At 46.9% G+C, this 11383-nt stretch overlaps 1 non-coding gene across 1 annotated transcript; it reads right to left on the bottom strand.

Moving 5' to 3' along the window:
• Positions 1–5551: 5551 nt before the first annotated feature.
• Positions 5552–5685, bottom strand: LOC115031006 (small nucleolar RNA SNORA17). The gene has a single exon (XR_003836598.1). It is a non-coding gene; the product is annotated as a small nucleolar RNA SNORA17 (small nucleolar RNA).
• Positions 5686–11383: the final 5698 nt, after the last annotated feature.

Raw genomic sequence — 11383 nt, 5'->3', positions numbered from 1 at the left:
CTTTACCAAACATCATGAAGACACACTTTCATCTCTAAAACCCAGAGTATAAAAATGCAGAGTGCAGCCGGGTGGTGGTGGCACACGCCTTTAATCCCAGCACTCGGGAGGCAGAGGCGGGCAGATTTCTGAGTTCGAGGCCAGCCTGGTCTACATGGTCTACAGAGAGAGTTCCAGGACAGCAAGGGCTATACAGAGAAACCCTGTCTCGAAACAAACAAACAAACAAACAAACAAACAAACAAACAGAAAAAATGCAGAGTGCATTGGTGCTTCCCCAGTGCTGGGGAAGTGGAGACATATGTCCTAGAGCTCTCTGGCCAGTTTGCTTAGCTAAACTGACAATTTCTGATAAAAGTGAGAGAGCCTGTCTAAAAAGAAAAGAAAAGAAAAGAAAAGAAAAGAAAAGAAAAGAAAAGAAAAGAAACAACAAAAACCCAAGATGGTTGGTTTCTGAGGAATGACACCCAACATTGACTTCCCCAGCTTCCACACACACTAGCAAGTACATCCACATGAACAAGGACATACACAGCACAACCTTGCAAAAACTCAAGACGGCATCGGTAAAGTGGCCCATGGGTATTCCCCAAGCATAGTCTAAACAACCACTGTCCTTTAGCTAGTGCATTGCTTAACAAAGTAGCCTCTTAGCTGCAATTCAGGGGTCTTTCCCTTGCTAGGCGATGATGGAACTAAACCCTCAAGGCAGTTCTCCATTACCAATGAATTCAGCTTTAAGCCAAGTTCCTTGCTCCTTCTAGGGTGCTGCCTATTGGCTATGCTAACGGACCATCAGCAAGGGCAGGGCTGCCAGCTTTCTTCTTATCTCAGGAGCTGGTTTCACCTGTGACTTCCAGCAAATTCTCCTGTCTTCTCTGCCAGTAAACCATTGTTGTTGACCAACTGCTGCCTTACAGTTCCTTCTAAGGACCTTTTCCGTCTCCCCCTCCCTCAGCCCCCAGGGCTCTTCTTTTTACAATCTCTCCCAGGCCCTGCAGGCAAGCTTCTGGTCCACCAGGTGGATCTCAGTGGGAGGGAGAGGGGAAGGGAAGATAAGCCCTACTGAGCACTTGATTCTTAGTTCACTTTCTCAGCTTGTTCCCTATTCTTCAGTACCCTTCAAAGTCCTCCCAGCTTTTGAATACTAATCACATTCACTAGTCCAAAGTCCTTTGTCATTTTATGTGCTCTCTAGAATAGTCAATTGCATAAAAACAAGGAAGATAATGATCCCTCAGGATCTGAGGGAAAAAGAAAACAGAAACTTGTGCTTTGAGGGGCAGAGTTCTGTTTGAGAAGCCTGTACTCAGGGGGTAGATGGTGCTGACAGTTGTGTACTTGAGGTCATTAGCTATGAACTTTGAAAATGGTTAGAACAGAACTAGAGGTGCAGGTAGAATGTTTGCCTAGTGTGCTCAGAGCCCTAGGTTCAACCTTCAAAACCGCAAAAATAGGGCTTGGGGGGTACTAGCCTATAATCTCAGTCTTCCAGAGGTGAAATGGGAAAAATTTGGAGTTCAAGGTTGTACTTGGTTAACTCTGCAAGTTTGAAGTCAGACTGGAATACATAAACCCTGTCTTTAAAAAAAAAAAAAAAAGCTAGGGTGATAAATTTTAGTAGATTTTACCAAAAATTTCAAAATTCTCTGTGTTACAAGTTCAAGTGCAGGTGTGTCTTCCGTCTGCGGACTAGAGCCAGGCTGCTGCACTCAGACTCTGTGACAGCATGCCCTGTGGTGACTCTTTAACTGTCAGTGAGCCACAAAGCCTTGTTCTTCAGTGCATGTGTGGCTGCCACACTTTCTGTTCAAGATCTCCTACCCTGGCTTTCTCTACAGAGTATGGCCTTCACGCTAAGTCAGGTATTCAAGGCTCTAAACCATCAGAGGTAAGGTAGGTGGTCTTCAAACCTTAGTGGTTTGTTTTTGGGTTTTTTTTTTTTTGTTTTTTTTTTTTTGTTTTTTTTTTGTTTTTTTTTTTGTTTTTTTGTTTTTCGAGACAGGGTTTCTCTGTATAGCCCTGGCTATCCTGGAACTCGCTTTGTAGACCAGGCTGGTCTCGAACTCAGAAATCCGCCTGCCTCTGCCTCTCAAATGCTGGGATTAAAGGCGTGCGCCACCATGCCCGGCTTGTTTTTTGTTTCTTAGCTAGATGGAACCACCTCCTCTACACTCCGCTCACCACGACCTTTGCCTTGCTTTCTGGGTATTTGCTCAGGCGGTTAGTTCCCCTTCTCCAGCTAGAATCTGCCCTTCCACTTTTCCCATCCCCACTTTACCACAGTTTTAAAGCTCAGACATCCTCCCAGACTCTGGGCTGCCAGCTCCCACCAGGACACACTCATCCCTTATGAGGCTTTAGATGCATCTCCATGTTACTCCTTCACATCCCGTAACAGCATCATTCACACGACTTCAGCTCTTGATAATGGAAAAGCTTCTGGAGATGGGATCCATGCTGACAAAGTCACTGGGTTCCTCTAAAGCATTCAGCAGAGATCCTTGCTCACAAGCAGTCAGGAGGCAAATCACTAACAGAGCCTTTCCAATGCCTTGGCACTTCCAGACTCATCTTTGTTTTCTGCAGGCTGAATTGTTTTAGTTTGGCCTCCCAATCCAATTAACTGAAAGTGGCCACTTGAGGAGCTGGACAAAGATAGATCGAGCCAATACCTGGTCTTCAGACCAAGGAGTGTGTGATTGACTAGTAATGTCTGCCATGGGTGTAGAGTTAAAAATGGCAGCAAGTCTCAAATAGATTGACATTTCTGTTTCAGGTGCTAGGGTGAGCAGGGAGCTCAAGATGTCTTTAGAATCTCTATGCAATTCGTAATAGAATGCCAGGATTAGGAAAAGTGTCTGCTTTAGTATTCTGTGAGTTCATACTCCTTTAGTTTGAAGCACTGGAGATCAAACATAGCACTCACATGTTCTACTATTAAGCTATCTGAAGCATACACACACACACACACACACACACACACACAGACACACACATATAATTTTGGGATACAGCATTGCTAAGTTTCCTAGGCTGATTTTGAATTCACTCCATAGCCAGGTAGCATGGGACTTGCAATCCTTTTGCCTCAGGCTCCTGAGTAGCTAGGGTTATAGGCCTACAGGAGCAGGTTTAGCTCATACTCTTAGTGAGAAAATTGCACGTAATCTTGGTTAATAAAATCCTGACAACAGCTCTTCTCTAATCCAGTAGCATCCATATGGCTTTGTAGTGCCAGGGAAATGTTAGCAATCCTCCCAAAACAGACAGGAGCCGATCTGATGCAATCATAATAGGGCCTTTTTATTCGAGCTAGCTCTGGCCCCTCAGTGGACCGCTGTCACCCAGGATGGTTTTGGTGATGAGGAGCCCTGAATATCTTTGGGGTAAGGCTTTATAGAAAGCTACAAACAGGTGTGTGTGTGGAGGGGTGTGTGTTTAAGCATCTAATTGGAGTGCTACCATGGCCTTTAACATAATTGGCTGGTGCTGGGAGTCATATCATAAGCTTAATTTCTGCTTCCCTCTGCATTGGTGGTCGTCAGGCAGGAGGTGGGCTTGTAACCTGGGGGTGCAGGTCTGTTGGGGTAATAGCCTGAAGACACTGGTCTTGTTGGGGATGTAACCTGGAGACCCAGGTCTTGTTAGCCTAGAGACTGGAGCTAGGTTCAGGTTTTGTTGGGGTGTAACTTAGAAACTAAGACTAGGTACTGGCCTGTTATTAGTCTACCTGAGTTCAAACTTAGGTCAGGTTCTCTAAAATGAAGTCTGGACTTAAAAAGATTTGGCCTCTCAGCTTCAGTTATAACGCACTGGTTACTAATTTAAGCAAAAAGCACTGTGGAACAGAGAGTTAAGTACTTGAAAATTAATTGGGAAAGGGGCTGGGGCTGGGGCTCAGTTGGTAGAGTGTTTGCCTGGCATGCACATAGCCCTCCTTGGGTTTAATCCTCAGCTAGTACCACATAAACTAGAGTAATTTATAGCTGTATAGCTGTAGTTTACAGCTATAATCTCAGTATTCAAGATAAGGAGACAGGAAAACCAGGAGTTGAGGATCAGCCTCAGCTATATAGCAAATTTAAGGCCACCCTTAGCTATTATAGACTGTGCCTTAAAAGCAAACAGATAAACCAGCATAATTGATACCCCTTTACCTAATACCTGCCCTCTGCCCTTGCAACCTCCCCCTACCCCCAACAGAGGGGGAAAAACTCATTGTAGAAGCTTTAATGTATCACGTTGTGTCCCACATTATACACTTCTGTCCACACGTCTTTGCTTGCAAATGTTCCTTGACTCATTAGTCTGGTACAAGGCCTCCGGATTCTGTTACTCTATCAATACTGGCACCTCACTGGGACTCCTCTAGGATACCCTGTTGTTGCCCTGTGTCATGGAGGTCCTGTAGCTTTGGATCTGTAGGACCAGCTTCATGCACTCCAGCTGTTCATCAATGTACAGGTAGATGATGGTGTGGGCCAGGCCTGAGAGCTACCTGAGCTGGTCAGCCTGCTGCCTCCCATGCTTTCACACCTTTGGGGTTGACTCACTAGCAAAACCCACAACCAGGGCCACTCTACCCTGATGCCCAGGCAAGATGCTGGTCCTGCTGCAGCCAGTGAAGGGTGGGGACAGCCCCCCTGCTCTCACAACCCTGTTGGGGTCAACTTTCCTACCCTGCACTGGTGGCGAAGGTCAAAGGGTGGGAAGGGGAATCTCTTCCTCCCCTATACCATCACAAACCAGACAAGAGGCAGGGCCAGCTCTCCCACACTTAAGCCCATGGGGTCAGCTCACTCAAAAGCCCCACAGTCAGGGTCAGCTCTACTGTGCTGCCTGAGTGAGGTGCTGCAGCTGGTGAGAGGCAGCTCTCTCACTCACTCTGATAACATGAGTCATGTCTCCTGCCTGCCATAGTGGCAAAGGGAGAGAGGAGGGTGGCATAGCTCCCTTTCCCATCCATATCAACACATGGCACATAAGTGATGGGTCCCGCTCTCCCAGGCTCACATCCTTGGGGCTGGCTCACCCTTGCCCTCACCACCAGGGTCAGCTCTTATGCTGCCCAGGCAAGGTACAGAGCCTGCTCTTCCAAGTGCTATAGCTGGTGAGGGGCAGGGACAGCTCTCCTGCTCTCATGACCCCTAGGGCCAGGTCTCCCACCTGTAGGTGACAAGGGATGAGGAAGGAGGAGGATATCTCTTATCTCTTTCTCAACCACACTACCACAAAGGAGACAAGTTATCGGGACTGCTCTCCATGCTCATATCCTTGTGGCTGTTCATGTGCAACTCCAGCAATGGAGTGGGGTCAGCATTCCTGTTCTCATGTCCCCAAGGCCAGCTCTCCCACAATGCCCAGGGGTTAGGGCAGTTCTGCACAGCCTTCAGACAAGCAGCAGCCCAGACCAGGAAGAACCAACTGGCTTTTGGTGGTAACAGATCCCTGTTGCTCCAGGGCCATGGACCAAGACTGGTGGTTATCTCAGGCTTGTTCCAGGTCTGGTTCCCTGGCACTGGTTTGTCTCAGGCTAGGTTTTTTAGGTAATGTTAGGCTACTACTAATCATTCAGAAGTTCCCAGGTCAGAACACTGAGCTTAGACATAGCTTTTCTCCTCCCTGCCACTACTGATGCACACAAGACACAGCAGCCACACCTGCAACGTCCTGAGGGGAAGGGATAATGTGCACATTTAATCCCAGTATTTGGAAGGGTAAAGCAGGATATATGTGAGTTTGAGGCCAGCTTGGGATAACAGTGAGCCCATGACTAGACTGAGATACAGAGTGAAACATGTTTTAAAATAAATCAGCCGGGCGTGGTGGGGCATGCCTCTAATCCCAGCACTCAGGAGGCAGAGGCAGGCGGATTTCTGAGTTCGAGGCCAGCCTGGTCTACAAAGTGAATTCCAGATCAGCCAGGGCTACACAGAGAAACCCTGTCTCGAAAAAAAAAAAAAAAAAAAAAACAACAACAACAACAAAAAAAGTAACCTCTCAAGCCCTGGTTATATTTGGAAATAGCAGTATTCATTTAACTCCCAAATTCCTTCTTTGCACTTCCCATCTGAGGCTGTGCCCCAGAATGCCCAGCCTTCACCTTCTCCCCAGATGTGGGACACAGGGAAACAGGAAGACCTACTTGACAGTGATGGTCTAGGGGAGGGGACATGATACAGTTGACCTGTCCAGCTTCTGTTGCAATTGTCATCACCAGATTCCCAAGTTCCCAAGTGACACTACTTCATGGCTCCATCACAATGGGATGCTGCCACACTTAGGGTAAGTGCTTGACTTTCATCTGGCTCAGTCCACTGTGTGTGTGTGTGTGTGTGTGATATCTATGAGGAGATATGAGGTAGAGGAGGATGTTAGGTGTTCTGCTCTTTTGTATTTGGAGACAGTCTGTCACTGAACCTGGAGCTAGGATGATAGCTAGCAGGTCCCAGGGAATCTTCTTGTCTGTGCCCGCACAAAGCTGGGCTTACAGGCATGGGTAGCCATGCCTAGCTTTTGTATATGGAATTTGAACTCAGATCCTCATGCTTGCATAGCAAGTGCTCTTATCCACTGAGCCATGTCTCCTGTCTCTCCCTTTTGGGGGATGGGCAATGTCTCACTCTGTAACAGCCCAGGCTAGCTTGGAACTCACTCTGTAGCCTAGGCTGGCTGAAGTCTCATGGTGGTCCTCCTACCCTCAGCCTCCTAAGTGTTGGAATGGCAGGTATGAGCTACCCTGCCAGGCTGAGACACTAACGTTTTTAAAATGGTCTATGCTGTGTAGGTGGAATAAGTTTCTAGGTGGAATATTATAATTTAATAAACCAACATTTGTTTTCTGTGGATTTCCCGTATTTGTGCTTTATGTTGCAATAAACTATTTCTTTTAAGTCAAAAATAAGAAAACAGATGGAGAGATGTCGTTCAATCACATGGATGTAAGAGGTACAACATTCAACCTCCAGGTCCATGGAGAGAGAGAGAGAGGAGAGGGAGAGAGAGACAGAGAGACAGAGACAGAGAGACAGATAGAGACAGAGAAACAAAAATGAAGGGCTTCAAACAGTAGCATCAACAAACACTAAAATGGGGTCAGTGGAATAACACTATGGGTAAAGGTGCTTGCCACCAAGACTGACAACATGAGTTCAATTCTCAGGATCTACACAGAGGAAGGAAGAACTGTCTCCAGCAAATTGTCTTCTGACCTTCACATAAAGCCATTGCTTGAATACATGCATGCATGCAGGCACGCACGCGCGCGCACACACACACACACACACACACACACACACACACACACAGAGAGAGAGAGAGAGAGAGAGAGAGAGAGAGAGAGAGAGAGAGGAGTATGTCTCAGGGAGAAAGATGACAATAAACATAAGGAAGGGTGCTGGACCCTGTGAGGAGGATAGGACAAGATGCTGCCTTCCACTCTTTCCCTCACCACCACTCAGCTCTGGACCAAAGGACCACGGTGTAGAACCCAAGGGCCTTGCTCACTGTGTGTATTCCACAGACTCTTGTGCTTAGAGCATTTGACAGTGTGAGCACATGGATCTTTTCAGTTTTCAAGCTGATATGACTCTGGCCTGTTGCCAAGGGGAAAGATAACACTTTAAAACAAATGTGCTGTCACTGGGAGAAAGGAAAAGACCATCTTCAGCCCGAGGGACACTTCTAGACGCTCACTCAGTCTCCATGTGATCTCCTGTTTCTGTGCTAATAAGACCCTAATGATTGAAAACAGCCAAGGAACTCTGATGGGCCAAATTCAAGGGCTACAGGTGACCAGTGAGGATAGTGGGTGGGACTTCCAGGGAATCTCTTGTTTGTTTTCCTGATAAGAAAATAACAGGCTCAACTGGATTATGATTTTATCTTTTGTCCTCCCTCCACTTCCTGCCTGGAGGCCCTACAGCTGTCCTTTGAGACTGAGAAAGAGGGTCATATGTTCAGGGTGGTAGAACAGGAGAGACAGAAGCCTAAGACCTTAAAAAGCTCCTTCTGGGATGCAGTGTCCAGACTTCCTGACACACCCCGGGGCACAAACACTCTTGGTGGTGAAGCCTGTGTGGAGGTGTTCCTGTGATCTGCCGCTCAATGCCCTCAGAGAAGACCAGTGATTCTAGCAGAGCCTGAAAGTACAGATGTGAAGACTGAAAATTCACTTTGTAACTGGGGGCTTCCCTCTGTCAAGGCATCCAAGAGCCGATTGTGAGAAATCCTTGCTCCTTGCCCAGGAGCAGAAATGGGAAGCAGGGAGCAATGGGAAGTGAATGTGGATGGTTATGAGGCCAAGGAGATGGCTCAGAGGGTAAGTGCTTGCCACACCAGCTCGTGACCTGAGCTTGACCTCCAGCTCCTTTGTAAAATGTCCAACCCAATGACACAGGCTTGTGATATCAGTGCTGCAGAGCAAAGGCAGGAGAAAAACTGGGGCTCACAGGCCACACACAGCTTACTTGGAGAACTGGAGGCCTTTGAGAGACTGTCTCAGGATAACACGTGCATCTCTTGTAAGGAACACATAATATGTTGTACTTTGGCTCCCACATGTACACACATGTGCACATACTCATGCAAACATGTACAACACACACACACACACACACACACACACACACACACACACACACAGAGAGAGAGAGAGAGAGAGAGAGAGTAGAGAGAGTCATAACTAATGATTTGCAGGCTTCCCACTAGACCCCACACTTTCCCAACAGCAGCACTCTGGGGACCAAACAATTAAACACATGGGCCTTTAGTAGGGATCACTTCAGGAATGCACTGTAGCAGGGACCAAAACTGGATACCCTGAAGAGTTCACATTTTAAAAGATCCAGGTCATCATAGAGTATCTGTCAGGTAGTGTCCTATGTCCTGAAGGTTGGCTGCAATGGAGTAGAGGCCACATAGAGAGAGGAGCAGAGTGGCCAGTGGCTCACCCTGTCCCTGGTCTCCCCTAACTGACTTACACCCACATCTCCGCTCATTTACATTAATACCTGATTCCAGCAGGTATTGCAACCAGTGCCTATTCAGCAATGTTGGGTTTGTAGGCAAATAGTTGAGTTTTAGCCAGGACCAAGGTAAACTACCTCCCTAAAGGCAACTTGACTTTCTAAAAAATGCCTTCATCGTTACTGAATACCATTTTTATATACTATTCTTAAAGAAATATTTCCATGTCTATTTTAAGCAGAATGGTTAAACATTTCGTGTTAGCATCGCTGTAATAGTGAATAAAGGACAGTAATCTTTTTAACCCTGCATATAATTTTGCCTCGTAAGATCATGTGTTTGAACATTTGGTCCCCAGCTGACAGTGCAGTCTGGGACATTGTCACTGGAGAAAGACTTTGGGGGTTTTATATCCTGGTGCACTTCCTGTTTTCTCTCTGTTTCCTGAGTGCAGATGAAATGTGATCAGCCAGCTTCCTGCCTCTGCCTCCATGCCTTTCCTGACTGTTGCTAGGTCTTCCTGTCACAATGAACTCCACTCTTCTACAATTCAATTGCAAGCCAAGTAAACCTTTCCTAAGTTCCTTCTTGTCAGGGTGTTCAATCACAGCAGCACCAAAGTATATACACAGCTTAGATGTCTGTGTACTGGAGGCATGATTAAGTCAGCCTCAAGATCTCTATGACAGAGTCCTATGCAGCCATAAAACAAATATGTTAGTTGTAACATCACTCTGTTTAGCAGCTGGGGTGATGGCTCACTGGGAAAAGAGCTTGCAGTGCGAGCACAAGTGCCTGAGGACAGAGTCCCAGGACTCGTGGAAAAAGCTGTTTTTAACAGGATACCTCTGAGTTCCCAGCAATGGGGATCAGAGATAGGAGGATATCTGGGGCTAGCTGGCCGGCAAGTCTAGATGAATTAGTTCTGGGGTAAGTGATGGGCTCTGTCTTTAAAAATAAAAGTAGAGCGATTGAGGAAAACATCTACCTCTGGCCTACATATGCACACATCAAGAATGCAGATCCACACATACATATAAACACGCATACACCTGTGCATACACACACACACACACACACACAGAGGGAGGGGGAGAGAGAGAGAGAGACAGACAGACTCGAGTAATGAGACTTTGAAAAAGCTCCCATGTAGAGTAAATGAGAACAATCAGCTGTAAGATAGTATACAATGAGACATTGTGATTTGTGTTTAGAAAACAGAATGGTGGGCTTTTGCACATAGGTGAAGGCATATGGGTGGATAGAAAAGGCTGAGGCTGGCACTGTGGTCAACTCTCACCAGCACCCTTGGCAAGATTGGGCCAGGAAAAGGGACAGCACACAAGAAAGACTGTTTTTTGTTTTTCAAGATAGGGGTTCTCTGTATAGCCCTGGTTGTCCTGGAACTCACTCTGTAGACCAGGCTGGCCTCAAACTCAGAAATCCATCTGCCTCTGCCTCCCAAGTGCTGGGATTAAAGGCGTGCGCCACCAGTGCACAGCAAGTAAGACTTTTTGTTGGTATCCCCCAACCCCAATTAACACATTTGTGTTTATTATTTGGGCTGTTGAAATCGAGTTACTAAGACCCGCCAATCCTGCAGTGTGTCTCCTCTTGTACTGGGGATGAAGATGGTGAATGTAAAGAAAGGAACTCCGAGATGACATCGCATCTGTGAGCCTCTTTAAACTACCATGCCTTTCCACAGAGTCCACACCTCTGAGATTTCCTGGAATCCCATCTGCTTTACGTTCCCACAAATACTCTCAGCCAGACACAACGTTCTGATTTTAAGCAGGGAAAAGGCAGACACCGTAGACCTCACACAAATGTTCGTTTCTAAGCAACTGTGTATCAAGGATACATCAAGTTCACTAAAAAGATACCCTGGTAGCTTCTGTATCCCAGACAGAGCTCTGTAATACAGCACCGCTGACTAAAGTAAATTCTTGTGGTTCAGAGCACGAGGGGAATTCATTCAAGAATTTCGACTCAGTTCCAAAGGGCATAATGACAGTACTATTGAAAATAACCCTCCCGGGCTGTAGTGCCAAGGAACCATGCTGCCTGCAGGGTCTCATGTTATATTTCTCCAGAGGTTGCATGTAGAACTTTGGCCACTGCCAGTTAGTAGCCTTCCCCTCTAGACACTTGCCTGGCTCTTTGTGGAGTATCCCAGGCAGGGGCTAGCAGCAGGACTCAGACCTCTGAGTCACCTGAGACAAAATGGGGACTTGAGCACAAGGAGAGGACTCCTCACAGCCTCGTCCTGCCTGGTGGGCACAAGCCCTGCTGGTGGGCAAGCTGTTTCCAGTGGAGGAGTTCAATAAAGTATGGGGGCCCAAAGCTGGGCGTGGTGGCGCACGCCTTTAATCCCAGCACTCGGGAGGCAGAGGCAGGCGGATTTCTGAGT

The sequence above is a fragment of the Mus caroli genome, unplaced genomic scaffold (assembly GCF_978045245.1).
Source record: "Mus caroli unplaced genomic scaffold, Mus_caroli_1 scaffold_6, whole genome shotgun sequence".
Lineage (NCBI taxonomy): Eukaryota > Metazoa > Chordata > Mammalia > Rodentia > Muridae > Mus > Mus caroli.
Note: the sequence above shows the minus strand (reverse complement) of the source record. Positions and strands in the feature narration are given on the sequence as shown.